Here is a 17281-nt window from a genome sequence, read left to right on the forward strand (position 1 = left end):
CTACACAGGAAATGTGGCTCATGGACTGAGTGAGGTACAGACTGTCTTTGGTTTTTGTTTTTGCTTTTGTTTTTTTTTCCCACCAAATGTATGAGAATTTCCCTCCTAAAATGTGAACAACTCTCATTTAAAATGTTATTAAAATCTACTGTGTACAAACAAGACAAGAATACCCAGGAACTCCCTAAATTAAGATCAAATTCCCCTGTCTATTCCAGGCACACTCACCTCTCCTTCAGCTTCCTCTCTCTCTAGCTGCAAAAGGAAGTCTATTCCTGGATCAACTGAGGTCTATTCATGTTGCAGATCCCAAAAGAGCAAGAACAATCCATGGAATCCTGCCATCTAGGCTCCTAACCTCACAGCTGGGCCTTCAGCCCGTTGTGCTTTATTAGCTCATCCTTTTGGGATCCGGAAATGAAGGTATCCTGAAACATCCCTCCTTCAGCAGAAGACAGGCTGCCTTTACATCACTGTTCTCTATGGATGATAACTGGTCAATGGCTACATCTCCATAATTCGCACATAAAAATTGTAATATCTGGCCTTTCAGAAACATGGAATTCTTTGGTCCTTTAGGGAAAAAAAACAATAAAAGAATTTTTTCAATAGTGCTGAATATAGAATTGGCTCTTTCTCAAGAAGTTCCATCAGAATTAGGAGGCAGGAAAGGAAAGATTAAGAAAAAAAGGCCTTATTTAGCAAAGTATTGTCTTAAGAGATTTTATGTGTTACCTTATTTAATCCTCATCCCAAATGTCGCATTGTTACTTTCATCTCACAGACAAAACCCCAAGCTTTCAAAAAGTAAAGAAACTTGACCAGAGATCATTTGATTGGATATGAATTCAGGCCTTCTGATTCCTAATCCAAGGAAGTCTGGAGGTGAAGGAAGAGGTATCTTCCCTTACATCAGAGTTAGAATACATCGTGGGGAATTTCTAAAAGTCAGGAGTAATGCTCTAAGGGACCTAGAATTTTAATGCCACGTAAGACTGAGAAATGCTCAAATTCTCAGTAAGGCTTTATTTACAAAATAATTTTAAAAGCTAGGCTAGGCAATTAGAAAACCAAAGAGGTGAGTAAATTGAACTTTGACAACTTACAGATGTAAAAATAGATCTTGATTTAAGTGATATGCTTGGAGTTACTCAGGAAATTAGCACCCTGCCTGGCAGTCAAGATACCCTGCTATGTTTTATTCTCCAAACCCTCTCTCCTCAACAAGCATATGGCCTCCTGGTTCCAAATCCAAATACAAAGATTTTGTAGACCATGGCATTCCCAAACATTCCAGATACAAAATTTACAACACTGATGAAAGACTGAGAAATACACTCAAATATTTGCACACATCAAGTGTGCTGCTGTCTTAGGGTGCACTGTGGCTGCTGGCTGAGATGGTCAGGTGCTAGCCAAGAGGAAGTTACCTGGAGAAGTGTAGGAAGTTTTCCTAGTAAGGACTGAGGAACCTCTCTGATACAACTAAGGCTTAGAACAGTTGCTTGTACAAACACATCATATCCTTGCCCGTTTCCGGTATTTACAACTTGCCTAGTGTAAATCAAGGGAATCCTTTCCCTAACCCAATATGCGTGATTGTACAATAATAATGATTGCTTAAACTTATATAGCAATTGCTTTTTAAGCAATTGCTTAGGAAGAGCTTTCTATATATTTATTTGTTTGTTCCTCACAACAATCCTATGCAGTGGGTCATAGTGTTATCCACATGTTAAAGATAAGGAAACCGAGGCATAAAAAGGTCAAGCAATTTGCCCAAGTCCTAAGCTATTAAGTTATATGTCTAAGATTCAAAATCAGGCAGTTTGGCTACAAAGTTTGCCCTCTTAACCCTATCATGAATGGAGAATAGTACTCCTAAATGATCCACCTTCTAAAAACAACTTCACCCCGACAATGTAGCTAAAATTCTATCAGAGGTTTGTTTTTTAGGTGTGTGTGTGTGTGTGTGTATGTGTTTAATACAATGTTTCCTGAGGTCCTTACTAAAATGAAAGAATTTACCTAGGGAAGGATATATGACACCTTTTGTGGTTTTTTTGTTTTGTTTTGTTTTGTTTTTTGTTTTTGTTTTTTTTAAAGTTTACTTATTTTTGAGAGAGAGCGAGCTGAAGAGGGGCAGAGGGAGAGGGAGACACAGAATCCGAAACAGGCTCCAGGATCTGAGCTGTAAGCACAGAGCCCGACATGGGACCTGAACCCACGGACCAGATGCTCAACCGACTGAGCCACCCAGGTGCCCCTGACACCTTTTGTTCTTTAAGATAGCTCAACACACTAGCACTTAGCTCTATTGACCTTTCAGCACAAGACACACATATCTACCATTGTTTGTAGTTGCTTTTCATTACCAATCCAATCTCTCACTCCCATACTCTCTTTTTCTCCATCTAATCTTATTTCTCCAAATTCTAAACTCCTGGTGCTGAGGACTCCCCACCTGTATTCCTATATTTGAATGAATGCAATCAGACCTAGTAAGTGTCCCTGAACTCTCAAATACTGGAATTTTAGTTTTCCCCAACAGATTGATTTGGCTAGTTCTCTGGGTCTTAGTGGCCTTTTAGACTCCTTCTCAAATCCCCCACCTAGTTAGGTGTGCCCCTAATTACTTGATCAGCAATCTAGATAGCCCAGTCCATGCCATTCTTTTTTTCCTCCTGTTTTGTCCATAGGCATCAGGACATCCCAGTGGACCTAGCTGTTGTTAGTGCTAAGACTTTGAAATCAGAAGGTATGCTAAAAACTTTAAATTAAAACAAAACTGTACAACAACTAAAGGAGATTGTTTATTTGAGTTTTTACAGAATCACAAATAGTTCACAGATTCCCAAATCACTGTACTGAGTATCTGATCAGAGAGCAGGCCAGTAATACAGATTCCACCATTACAAACTTGAATTATGAGTTCGTAAAGGGGAAATGGAAATTTCATATTGATTTTGAATTTGCTGTGTCTTTGATTGTGCTTTAATAGCTGAATACAGTTGGATAAGTAGCAAGTTCTTTTTGTTCACTATTTTGACTTCAACATTGATTTCTGGGTTCAATAGGTGCTATCATCATCTTATTATAAAAATACATTACAGGGCATCTGGGTGGCTCAGTCAGTTAAGCATCTGACTTCGGCTCAGGTCATGATCTCACAGTTTGTGAGTTTGAGCCCCGTGTCGGGTTCTGTGCTGACAGCTTGGAGCCTGCTTTGGATTCTGTGTCTCCCTCTCTCTGCCCTTCCCCTGTTCACGCTCTTTCTCTGTCTTTCAATAATAAATAAATGTTAAAAAAATTTTTTTAAACCAACACATTACATTTAGAGAGTTTTTTGAATGTTATCTAATGTTTCCCATGTAAAGTCCATAATATTCAGGGCAAAAATATTAAGGAATACGAAAGAGAAAGAAAGAAAGAAAGAAAGAAAGAAAGAAAGAAAGAAAGAAAGAAAGAAAGACAATTAAAACCTCAGTCCAGAAGTGGTTAAGGATATCCCATCACAGATGATTTTTAACATGCTAAAGTAAACATGAACAAAATATTTCTAAACATTTTCAAGGCCTTTTTCTTTTCACAATTACATTAAAAGTCAATGTATGTTTGTTCAGCCTATAAACAAAGATCAGTTTAGTCACAAATAGGATGTCCTATTTTCATACTGGGACGTTCTCTTACAAATGCATAGAAAAGCATGATTCAAGATTTTAAAAGAGTTAGGATCACTTCATATAATACTTGCAGGTTACAAATGGAATTTTAAAACAAGTTTATAAAAATCATTTTCTAATGCAACTTTAAAATTTATGGTTTTACCATTGTCACGTGAATAAATAAGGATTTTTAATTTTTTTAACTTGAAGGCAAAAGTTGGCCATGTGATCCAGAGAAGAAGAAAAAAACATGTATTAATATCTGAGCCTTATAGGGAATAGAATGCCACAGTCAATGCGGTAGTGCTGAAAAATAACCTCAGTAGTGCCAGATGCCACCTTTTGAAGAGATAAAAATCTGAAAAGGCAACAAGAAGATGATTGCAACTGTTGCATTTAAGAGTGATATTTAAAAAGAACTTTGCTTGTAAAAGGTGTTATAACTCCAGTAGTCCCAGAGGAATTGCAGAGGAGGCAGGCTCTGCAAACGCACAGATCTTAAGTACATCCTCTCTGATGGATTCTGTTGGCTCCCCACCCAGGTTTAAAACCCCTGCTGTGAATTAGATAAGAATCTTAGTGCCATTCATAATTCTATAGAGAAAAGTGGTGGGGAGGAAGAGCAAAGGATAGGCCACAAGGGGTACTTCTACCTGACTGCCATTGAAGGCCAGGCTCTGTGTAATATTCATCTCCATGACAAAGCACAAATTAACTACCGGTGCCTACCACTTATTTTGTGCTCAATAAAGCTGAAATGAACTCATAACCAACTCTATCTAAATTGTTAACTCCCAGAATAGTTGGAGATAGGTAGCCACAGCAATGGATAAACCAGATGGAATTGCTCTAGAATTCAGCAGTATTTGAGCCATATCTAAGTTGCTGCCAGTTTAGTTACTACTGTTAACTGTCCAAAATTAAAAATCATCTCCACTGCTATGTAAGCAGTAGAAAATCAAATCCAATTAAAGGAGATAAATAATGAAATTTGAAAAACTAAAGAAATGTAGACACAGATTCTATATACATTTTTTTGAGCACATATGATGGTCCAAATACTTCCTATGTGTGTTAGTACTTAGCATTTTTATCTGTTTTAACAAACTTAGGAAAATGAGCTAAATAAGATTAAAATATGTCCAAGATAACATAGCTTGTAATCAATAGAGCCATGATTCTAAGCCAGAAGATCTGATCCCCAAGCCCAGGCTTTTTCCAGTAAAACAAATGTTTCTAGGGGGAAAAAAATGACAACTAGTTGAAGACAATGACCTCACACAGTCTTCATGAAGTCCTTTTTTGCATTTTTTTAAAAGTTAAACACTTTGTTGGTAGATTTAATGGTATTAAAAAGAAAACTAATTTATATTTAGGAAAATTATAATTTAATATTATTTAAAATGTTGTAAATAATTAATAAAATCTAATGACTAAGAGGACTGAGTCTACATAAACAGATTGGAAAATTCTCTACTCAGAAGATGTTATACCTAGAAATTAAATTTTTAACTGTATGGAAAAAAAAATGTAAACACTTCTCTGAACACCAAATACAATTTAGAAGGTAGAATCAACTGAAAAGACTACATAAATTATGTGGATAAGTAATTATACAAAAAACATTTCAAAGGGACTTATATTATTGTATTAACCCTTTCTAACATCACCTTTCTGCAATAAAACTGAATTATATAGCAAGATACTGTAATCAGAAAACAGTTTCTAATTCTTTTTTATTAAAGTTTATTTACTTATTTTGAGAGAGAGGGAGAGGGAGAGGAGAGGGAAAGGGAGGGACAGATAGAGAGGGAGAGCGAGAATCCCAACTGGGCTTTGTGCTGTCAGTGGGGAGCCCAATACAGGGTTCTCTGCCGGGCTCAGTCCCAAAAACTGTGAGATCATGACCTGAGCAGAAACCAATACAACCACTGACTGAGCCACCTAGGTACCCCTCTAATTTTTAATAGCTGAAAGAAAGAACTACAAAAAAAGTTACATACAGTTGATTGGCCAACCCATTCAGCTGTTCTTATGCCACCAAAGCTTTTTTAGGGGAACGTTTTAAGAAAGTATTCTTTTTTAATACAAAATACATTCTTTGATTGAATTCAAAAATTGGAAAGGTGACCCTGCCTATTTTACTATCTATGATCCACGTCAGTGTCTCGCAACATTTTAAATTCTATGCCTCCTATGCAGCTTGCTAATGCTACGTTTTGCATACCTCCACTAGCCAAGATTTTGTTCAGCTGATTCACTCTCTATAGTTTCTTTAATAACAGGTGTACTAATAAGCTTTAACAAGTGACAAGCAACCTCATTTGAGATTTCTGCTCTCCTTGTCAAAAACAATTATAACTGGGGTGCCTGGGTGGCTCAATTGGTTAAGCGTCCAACTTCGGCTCAGGTCATGGTCTCACAGTTCATGACTCCCAGTCCCACGTTGGGCTCTGTGCTTACAGCTTGGAGCCTGGAGCCTGCTTTGGATTCTGTGTCTCCCTCTCTCTCTGCCCCCTCCACCACTCGCACCCTGCCTCTCTCTCTCTCTCTCTCTCTCTCAAAAATAAATAAATACTTAAAAAAATTAAAAAAAAACAATTATAATTAAGTTAAATGAGTATTTCCAGCTTGTCTTCTACACCTACCAGTTTAAAACAAAGTTGAAAAAATTTAACTACTCACTGACTTTTTAAAAATAATGCATTCTTACCATCCTATTTGACACATCTATAGTATATCTCTTAACCTCTCTAAAAATGTTGATAGGTCCTTTCTGTTATTTTTTTGCTTCTGACCTAATTTTTTTTTCTTTTTAAAGTTTTCATTCAAATTCCAGTTAGCTAACATATAGTGTAATATTAGTTTCAGATATACAATATAGTGATTCAACACTTCCATACAACACCCGGTGCTCATCACACTTTAATTTCCATCACCTATTTCACCGCCCCCCCCACCCCTTTGGTAACCTTCTGTTTGTTCTCTATAGTTAAGAGTCTATTTCATGGTTTGCCTCTCACGTGCTTTGTCCCCCCACTTTACTCATTTGTTTTATTTCTTAAATTCCACATATGAGTGAAATCATATGGTATTTATCTTACTCTGACTAACTTATTTCACTTAGCATAATATTCTCCAGGTCTATCCATGTCATTACAAATAGCAAGATTTCCTTCTTTATTATGGCTGAGTAATATTCCATTGCATATATATACTACATCTTCTTTGAACATTCATCACTCAATGGTCACTTAGTCTGTTTCCATAGTTTGGTTTTTGTGGATAATACTGCTATAAACATTGGGTGCATGTATCCCCTTGAATTGGTATTTTTTATTCTTTGGGTAAATACCTAGTAGTGGAATTGCTGGGTCATAGGGCAGCTCCATTTTTAACTCTTTGAGGAACCTCTATAGTGTTTTCCAGAGTGGCTGCACCAGTCTGCATTCCCACCAGGAGTGCAAGAGGGTTCCCCTTTCTCCACATCCTTGCCAACACCTGTTTTTTTTTTTGTGCTGTTTATTTTAGTCATTCTGACAGGTGTGAGGTGATATTTCATTGTCTTTCTGTCTTTTTAATGTGCTGTGATTCCAGCAGTACTCAATTATTGTGCAAGAATGACATATTTCATTTTTGTTGTGTTCCATGACAAAGACAATTTACCTGATTACCAAATGACATTTACTTGATGTCATTTGTCTTTTAATTTGTCTACTATTAGCTATTTCCCCAGTACCTAAAACAGGTCCAGACACATAGTAGATCTTTAACAAATACTTGTTGAAAGAAATTATGTGAATTAATTCAGATAATTTGTCATACAAATTAAGACATTTATTAAATGAATGGAGGCACTGTGAAATAGTACATCAAGAACACAGGTGTAAACCAGGCAATCAAATATAGTCATAACTTATTCTCACTTAATGTCAGTTTCTAAATAATGTTACCTAAACAGAACCCTAAAGTTGCTAAATTTTGTAAAAATTCTATATGAATTTTATGTTTTTGGTAAGCCTGAAATATGGGTAATGAAATTCTATAGAATAATAGGCTCAATTCACTATTGAACATATGTAGAAATTCAAAATAAACAAATATAGATATAATAGACCCATCATCTAGAGTAAACCTAACAATATAACCTTAGTTTCATAAAGCTGGTACAAATGCTATTTATTTGCCAAGTATTCTGAAGAGAAGTTTTTAATATAGCATTCATAGAAACAGTCAATCAATTTTCCATGAAATGTAATTCCCAATTAAGGAGATATAAGGTCATGCTAATTTTTCTCATTTTAGAAGAGACAAGCTTATAATTTTACTTAGTAATAAGCCAAACAACACAAAAATGTCCATCTGAAAATGATAAGAATATTTAAATGTCTAAATCTTATACCAATATGTCATTTAAAATTTCAATTTTGATATTAAGCACAAGTTCTTGTTTCATATAAATATACCAACACATACATCAATGAAAAACCTGCATTTGCTTCTGAAGATTCTGAGGCCTTGGGTTATATATCTAGTGAAGAAGTAATGAAAATTATTGTAAAGGAAAAAAAGGAAAGTCCTATCTAGAATATAAACAGTAAACCAAAACTTTCCTGGTTTATTTTAAGTTGAAAAGTCAACCAAACTTTTGGAAATTTATACCAGACTTATAGTCAACAAAAACCATAGAGTCAAAGGCCTTTGAGTAAATTCTATGAGAAAAGTATTTCCCTCAGTCCTACAAAAAATCTACATGCCTACAATTATTCCAGAGAGTTTATAGTTAAGTTTCTAGGAAATCAACACAACATTGTTTACCAAACTTCTTCCCAACATAGAAAAATAAGTAATTCCCAAATTATATTAATAGGAGAATTAAAAGAAACCCCTCATACCTCCAGAACTGAGCTACAATTGAGTCCTAAACTAATTTTCAAGCTTACACACAGGCAGTTCTAACCAGGTATTACCAAGTATAGTGGAATTGAAATTAAGTACAATTAAATTAAATACAATTCCTACCCGGATCCCATAAATAAATGTATTTTATAAAGTGTAGATTATTATAAAGACCATCAATAATTTTTTAACAACTGAAGGATCTAAACCAAGTGAAGATTTAAAAGGCACTGGGAAAGCAAACAAACACCAAAATACAGGAAAATCTACTAAATGTGATTTGGGAAAAAGGACTCTGCCATTTCTGGAATTTTTCAGGCACAGTTTTGTAGGGATACCGGAGTTACGTTGTAACAGTGTTAGTTCATAGTTGTAAAAGTTCTATCAGAGGCAGCAGAAAATCTTTTTTTTTTTAAGGAAAAAAATCTAAAATACTAAAGTGAACATCAATGAAGATATTTCAAAACTGCGTAAATCCAAAGGCAAGTGTTAAATCACTACAATGTCAATAGAACTAAATAATTTGGTGTGAATTTGGAACCAAATTCAGTTAAACAATAACTATTTACAAATGTATAAAAATTTAGTTTTCCAACTTTAAGCAGAGAGTGGATTCACCCACTCAGAACAGAAAGAAAAAAAAAGGAGCAAAAAAAAGGAGAGGAAGGAAACAAATAAACAAGACTCTCCCAAGAAGATCCACAAGTTAGAGTTGGGGGCCAATGTATTCTAGGCAATAAAAAATATTTTAGAGTTAGGGAAAACACTTCCAAGTTTTAATTATCATTGCAACAAGCCAAAGACAAGTGAATTCCCAGATTATCAGACATGGTTATATTTAAATGTAAGCTCTTAAATCCATTCATGAGCTAAATATAAACATCTGAAGTAGTTGCTGTTTGGAATTATCTGTGCAACTGAGAACACAGGTAATCAAGAGTTGACTATATATACTCTTTTGTTCCCTCCATTTGGTCAAATGAACTGAATAATCAACAGCAGTCAAGGCCATTTGGAAAGAGCCAATAACAGTTTACTCTGGCAACCCAAGAAATACAAGACTGAGATCATCAGCAAGGGTGAGGTAATATTATTATTACTATGGTTCATTTCATTATCATTGTAAAATAAAAAACATGGTAGAAATTCTACCAGGTTAGTAACTCTACCAAGATAAAAATATACAGTAATTATTCAGTAATAGGCTACTCATTTTAACCTTCTATTTGAGTTACTAAAGTGATAAAAGTCTATCATAAAAATGGCCTTATATCAAAATGGATATAGAACATTATTAAATATTTCATTTGTATAAGGTAAGTATACATGAATGATAACATTGTTTCCACTAATCTGTACATGAAAATAGGCTAGACATAATAAAAATCAAAACAACTATAACCATAAGAGACTCAAATACAGAGAACAAAGTGAGGGTTGCTGAAGCAGAAGTGGGTGGGGGAATGAGCTGAATGGGTGATGAGCATGAGCACTGGGTGTTATATGTAAGTGATGAATAACTGGGTTCTACTCCTGAAACCAATACTACACTGTATGTTAACTAACTTGAATTTAAATGAAAAAATTAACCAAAATTCAAAACAACTAAAAAGGTACTAGAAAGTGCTTTCATATACATTGAGCCTTAAAACCACCTAGTAAGGCAGCTATTATTATTGTCATCACCAATTTGCAAAGGAAGAAAAGACAGAGAGGACACAAGATTTACTTAAAATCACACAGCCAGATCTTAAAACCTAAATTCAAACCTATTTATCTTTCCACTTCAAAAACAGCCAATTCTTTTAGACTGATATTCAAGAATACATTTTCTTGTCTTGAAGTTTTACAGTTCTTATTAGCATTAGAGTAACATTGTGCTTATTTTCCCCAGACTGAAGTCCCAGGTTGACCCCATACACCTAAGAACAGAACTGGAAGAAGGGAGAGAGTGCATATGTGTGTGTGTGTGTGTGTGTGTGTGTGTGTGCACATGTCTGGTATGTGTATATAGCTCCAAATGTACTTCCCAATTTGAACATAAGCAAACAGTTGTTACAAAGCTCACTGCCTATCTGAGACTTTTAGGGGGGGAAAGGGAACATTATAAAAGAAAGAAAAATACCTCACATTTTTCCCTATCACAGTTTGTTTGTTCCCCATATTTTCCATCACTGGTTTTACCACCATTAATCTACATGTAAAGGTGATTTTTCAAAAAATTATCTTAAAAAAATAACTTGAAGTGTCTTTTTAAAGTATACTTATTTAAATGATCATAGACTCAGAAAATCAATATTGTAAAGAATCAAAGAAGTCATTCAGCTCCCAAATTTTACAAATCAGGAAGCTGAAAGCCAGAAGGGAAAGTGATATGCCTGATGTCATAAAGGTAATTTGAGTTAGGACTAGAACATAGAAGTCCTGATCCTTTCACTGTAACATGCCACCTCTGAAAAACTCAAGTGAAATGATCCACTTTAAATCATTGTGGGGCACCTGGGTGGCTCAGCTGGTTAAGTGCTCAACTCTTGACCTCAGCTCAGGTCATGATTTCACTGCTCCTGAGATCAAGCCCTGAGTCAGGCTTCATGCTGACAACACAGAGCCTGTTTGGGATTTACTCTTTCCCTCTCTCTCTGTCCCTCCCTTGCACACACACTCCCCCTCTCTCCCTCCCTTCCTCTCCCTCAAAATAAATAAATAAACTTAAAAAAATCATTTTTGCAAGATAGTTGATTTTGGTAATCATTTTCCTCTATCCATTTAAAAAGCAATATTGATTCTTATTTAGACCTCCTCAAGCTTATCATGTAATCTAACAATGGAATGCTAGTCAATGACAGAAGCAATCAATAGGGAAATATTTTCAAAAGTACAACTTGTCCAAAGATACTAACATTTTCACTCTGAAGCCTCAGCATGGAAGTTTTCATATGTGCTGGGTTACAGAGATTAATCAGAGTTTAAATGATACTTTTTAAGAAATAGAAAATCAGGATGTTTCATAGGTAAACAGTTACATATAGACTTGGAAAGATTTCAGTGCCCACCACTGATCAAATTTAACAACTGGAATATTATGGGCCACAAGAATCTTTGGTTTTCATTGGCTCTTGTATTAAAAAACCTGAGTGCCTGAAGGGTTCTCCAGATCCTAATTTCCTTTAAATAAGAGCAAGAACTGTATAAAGAACATTGGTCTTAAGTTCCTCAGGAAACAAGGCATCATAACAAAAAGTGAGTTTATTTATTTTTTCATTTCTAACAAGATTTTCTCTATTTGAGATTACATTCTTAAGGATAAAATTCTATGTGTTGAAAGATATTCACTGAGGGGCACTGGGTGGCTCAGTCAGTTAAGCGTCCAATTCTTGATCTCAGCTCAGGTCATGATCTCAAGGTTGTTGAATTTGATTCCCACATCGGCCTCTCCAATGACAGCACTGACCCTGCTTCTGATTCTCTCTCCCTCTCTCTCTGTCCCTCTCCTGCTCGTGCTCTGTCTTTCAAAAATAAATATTTTAAAAAAGATATTCACTGAAACAATACTGATGACAGTGAAAAACTTAATAACAAATGGAAAGTCCAATTGTAGTGAAGCGATGAAGTGAACAGGGCTATCTGTATTCAGGTGCTGATTACACAGAGGCAAGTCAGATTTTTAACTATTTTTAGGAAAAGCCTTTTAAAACTGAAAAAAATGCCTGTGTGATAATGTCAAGTGGGAAAAAAAAGGAGCATAACACTGTGAAAAAAATAAGCAGAACAAAAAGATTTGAAAGGGGGCAATCTAACTTGAGTCTGTTTTTAACTGGCAAATGTTTTTCTTCAGTATGATCATATACTACAGATGTCCTGTGAACAACACAGGTTAAAGGTGCTGACCTCCTGTGCAGTTGAAAATCCACACGTGTCTTTTTTTTTGTTTAGTTTTTATTTAAATTCCAACTTGTTAACATACAGTGTAATATTAATTTTAGGTTTACAACATAGTGATTCAGCACTTTCATAACATCAGCGGGCTCATCACAACAAGTGCACTTCCTTAATGCTCATCACCTATTTCACCATCCGCCACCCCACCTCCCCTCTGGTACAGTTTGTTCTCTATAGTTAAGAGTCTGTTTCTTGGCTTGCCTCTCTCTCTCTCTTTTTCAGAAAAGTGATTTTAAAAAATCAGTGGCATTTTGGGAATGTAGGATAAAAGAAATGCAGAAACTGATAAAGATTGAACAGATAAAACTCAAGCTGAGGTCAGATAAATCACATCAGTATATATTTCACAAGTTTCTTGTTGGCTAGTACATAGAGAATGGCAGAAATAGAAAAAAAAAACTCAAAAACAGTATGATGTTCATCTTATAATTTTCAAGCTGTGTAATAAGAGTTAACAGAGCATATAAAAATATTTGATTATCAAGTTGTATAGTGTTAAGTAACTGGAACATAAATCCTGATATCTGGGTTCTCGTTTTACTTTTGCCACTTTGTACAAGTAGCTTTTTGAGCCTCCATTTCCCCACCTGTAAAATGAGGGTGTTGGACTAGATAATCTGTTAAGGATTCCAGTCCTATCGGCTACGTTATAGGCTATAATCTAGAAATATTCTGTGAGTATAGACGCTCTCTGCAATTTTAGTTTTTTTATGAAAATCATTCAATCTTGCCTGTATCTGTAAAGATCATTAGTATCTTGGTAGCACGAGAAAAAGCAATTTATGTGACCAAGAACTATAAATGTAAACATATCGTATACATATACATGTGAAAGAAGATTCAAAATGAAATAACCACTGCTAGGAGAGTCCTTCAAAATAGTGTCAAAAGGACAACGAGGACCTATGCGTGTCTCCTGCTTCAGCTGTCAGAACACCATGAATTTTTTACTTTTGTCAACTGCAATTTGTCAGTTGCAACTCCACCACCTCCTTGAACACATCCTTCTAATTTGAACTGAAATAGAAATGATGTAAAGCCTATTAGCTAAATAACCAATTGTGTATTAGGTAGTCAGTTTAAACTCTGCCAGTGCCAATCATAATTCTTTCAAAACAAGTTACACAACCTTATGTCTTTTGCCACTGTAAGCCTGCATTCCCGTTCCTAACTTGGAGCACACTTTCGATTTCTATGGATTCTGTGTCTCCCAGGTTGCAATCCCTAAGACCCCAAATAAACTCTCTGGTTGCTTTACAGCCTCTTCTTCTTGATCAACAATACATATATACCCAACAATACATATATACCCATATATATCTAATGGGTATATCAATTAATGCTGGATTAATTGATATCCAGCATTAATTTTTCAGATGCGATTTTTTTTCAGTTAGAGGAACTTCACCAAATTTAAAAACTGTTTTCTTTTATAATGTGACACTATAATTAACATCAGCAAACTAATTCGCAAAATATATTTTTGCTTCTTTGTGTTAACGGAAGAAAAAAATGGAATAAAAGCAGAACATAGAAGTTGAACTTATGTCACTCTGTATATGAACAAATGTAACTGGATTTTTTGACTTATAGTTTCATATGTAAGTCCACTGGGTTTTGTTTACATATTATAGGAATAATCTGATTTAGGAAGCTGTAGGGTGAAATGTTTAACAGCATGGACTCTGGAGCCAGATTGCCTAGTTTTAAATTTCAGTTCCACTATTTCCTAAGGCTATAACTTCGATCTTATTGATCTCTCTGATAAAATTCAGTATTGTATAGATCAAATAAGTTAATACAAATTAATACAAGTGAAGCACTTAGAACAGTGCTGCACATAGTAAACATTCAATAAATATTTGCTGATAGTCATATAATGGCTATATTAAAAATCCATTTTAGAATCTATCCTAACAGTGAACACAAGTTACATGATACAGGATTATGATATAGCTTTTCAAATTAGAACTTTTAATAAAGTTCTAAAATAAGACAACTGTCACTGACTACAAAATATCACTTTATTCCAACATCTGCACAGATGAGGATGGAAGTTGTAAATCCAGGCCTGAGACTGTCACTCACCCAGTTAAACTCTTCAATGGTTCTCCACTAATGAAGTCCAGACTATTTAATTTTTTTAATGTTTATTTATTTTGAGATAGAGAGAGAGAAAGGGTGTCCGTGAGCAGAGGAGGGGCAGAGTGAGACGAGAGAGAGAATCCCAAGCAGGCTCCACACTCAATTCAGAGCCCAACATGGGGCTTGATCCCACAACCATGAGATCATGACATGAGCCAAAATCAAGAGATGGACACTTAATCAACTGAGCCACTCAGGTGCCCCCAGACTTTTTCTTAAATGGCTACATACCCCCCTTTATGATTTTGCACTTGCTTGCCCATCTCATCCTATCTTTCACTTTTTCTGTCCAGCTTTAACACCTGCCCCCCTCAACCACAAATGCACACACACATGCACACTACTTTCACTAAAAACATGAAATTACCCAGAAAAATAATTTCTCTCTCACATTTCTAGGTCTCATCATCCATGCTATTCATATTGCCTGAAGCATTCTTCCACCCTTTTTCTCTTCTGTAGTGTTACTTTAAAACTGAAAGCCAGGAATAAGCGGATGTTTATCAAAAGAGGAATGGATAAACAAATTATTCTTCATTGATCTGGGTATATTATGCAGGCAGCTCTTAAGATAATGTAAAGAATTCATTCATTCATTTAACAAATATTTACTGAGTATCTTCAATGTACTCTTTTAAATTTTATCCTCAAGATATCCACAAGATATCCACAAAAATTTTATCCTCAAGAATGAGATAAATCTATATTAAGTTTTTAAAAAAGCAAGTTGCATAACACATTTTTATTTTAAAAATGCTATTTTAAAAATAGGCTGACAGGGGTAGAACAGAGAGAGAGAATGTTATGTTATACTTTATATTATTTCTATATTATATTGTGCAATAATGTACATTTATAAGTGATAGTATACAATTCTTGAGAATTATTAAGAATACAACATCTCAACACCCACACTCCCATACACCCATGGAGGGGGGATGGAAGGCCCTATTCCTCAGGCATCTTGGCTGTAGTGTGACAAGACTGTCTAAAGCCACAGGGAAAACGGTGGAAAATTCACTATCGCCATTGCCACAATTTATGGCTTTGTTCGTAAGTCCCAATTTGGCTACATACTATGTCTTGAAGGGGCTTTTGTTCTTGAATCTTGACTAAACTCCGTAGACTAAACCTATTGGCCTCAAAAATATTGGACAGTTGCACTGCCTGCCTACCACTTCACTACTACAGTTATTGGTTATGTACTATCATTTGGAATAAACATGATGAGTACATCTCCACTCATTTCCATTCATACAGTTATGGACAACTATGCTAAAAATCAACAGCAAAAGAAATACCAAGAAGATGACATCCCAGCATTAAGAGATTTTTCCATTAGTGAAGCAAACCAAATGTTCTTTCTTGAAGCCAAAAAACTTTACACCAAAAACTGAATTGTGTGTAGACTAACACCAAGCATTTATTATAAGTTTTTGACATAATAATTTTGGCCATAATTATTTTGACTATCTCTGTTATTAATACCTGACATTGAAATGTAAAAATATTAAGTTGAACTCTTAATTTGAAATCCATTAATATCATTAAATGTTCTCAAATATTCATTTTTAATGGACAAACTAAATAAAATCATGTATTAAAAAAAGAATAAAATATCTCTCACTCAAGGGTAATTGTTTAGAAGTTATTTTTTCCCAATATAAAAATAATTTCTATTGAAGGTCACTTAAGGAAAATTAAGGGAATAGAATTTGAGGTGAGAAGATACTTAAAGAAATTTGTTTCCTTGTAAATTAATGTTTTAAATACTTTTGTATTACTGAATAATAATCAAAGATTTAAAAAATAATAAACATTTAACTTTCTTGAAAGAGAATATTTATTCCCCACACTACCATTATATTTACATCTATCACTTGACTCCTACTTCTCAAAAAGCATTTTGGACATCATCTGGGTCCACTTTTATATAAATGCTATATCCATAAAATTATGTTTATAATATTACTATGATCATTTTTGTCTTTTTCACTGCATTGACATTTGCCCTAATGGTGTAAAACCAATAATAAGTAAAATTACTGGTGGCTTATCTAAAATTACTATGCCTTATCAGAAATCAAGCCAGCAGCACTGAATTGTAGTAGTTAGTGGTCACTGAAGTCTTTGTAACCAGGTATTTTTTATTTTTAAAAAAATTTTTTTTTCAATGTTTATTTATTTTTGGGACAGAGAGAGACAGAGCATGAACGGGGGAGGGGCAGAGAGAGAGGGAGACACAGAATCGGAAACAGGCTCCAGGCTCTGAGCCATCAGCCCAGAGCCCGACGCGGGGCTCGAACTCACGGACCGCGAGATCGTGACCTGGCTGAAGTCGGACGCTTAACCGACTGCGCCACCCAGGCGCCCCAACCAGGTATTTTTTAAATGTCAGTTTCACTTAAAAATTCTTGATGAAACAGTAAAAATAATATATTAATCTTATTAAATCTCAACTTAGAGTATACTTTAATTACATATAAAGTATTTCTGCTACATACCAAAATAACAATAGTTTTCCTGAGGAAAAGCATTTGTGTGATTCTTTGAGATCCAAACTAATAGCTTTTTTCCATAGAATGCCATTTCTACTTGAAAGAATAATGGACAGGAAAAGAATAGCATTCAAA

General features: G+C 34.9%; 1 protein-coding gene and 1 pseudogene across 9 annotated transcripts in view; one reads left to right on the plus strand and one right to left on the minus strand.

Moving 5' to 3' along the window:
* LOC124504990 (phosphatidylinositol N-acetylglucosaminyltransferase subunit P-like) overlaps positions 1–16045 on the plus strand; it is a 22414-nt pseudogene extending 6369 nt beyond the window's left edge.
* SOX6 (SRY-box transcription factor 6) overlaps positions 1–17281 on the minus strand; it is a 373444-nt gene that overhangs the window by 212675 nt on the left and 143488 nt on the right. The window lies entirely within an intron of this gene.

This window comes from Lynx rufus, unplaced genomic scaffold, assembly GCF_022079265.1.
Source record: "Lynx rufus isolate CCGP_SWC_20201006 ecotype Redwood Valley unplaced genomic scaffold, mLynRuf1.p SCAF_9, whole genome shotgun sequence".
In the NCBI taxonomy this organism is placed as follows: Eukaryota; Metazoa; Chordata; class Mammalia; order Carnivora; family Felidae; genus Lynx; species Lynx rufus.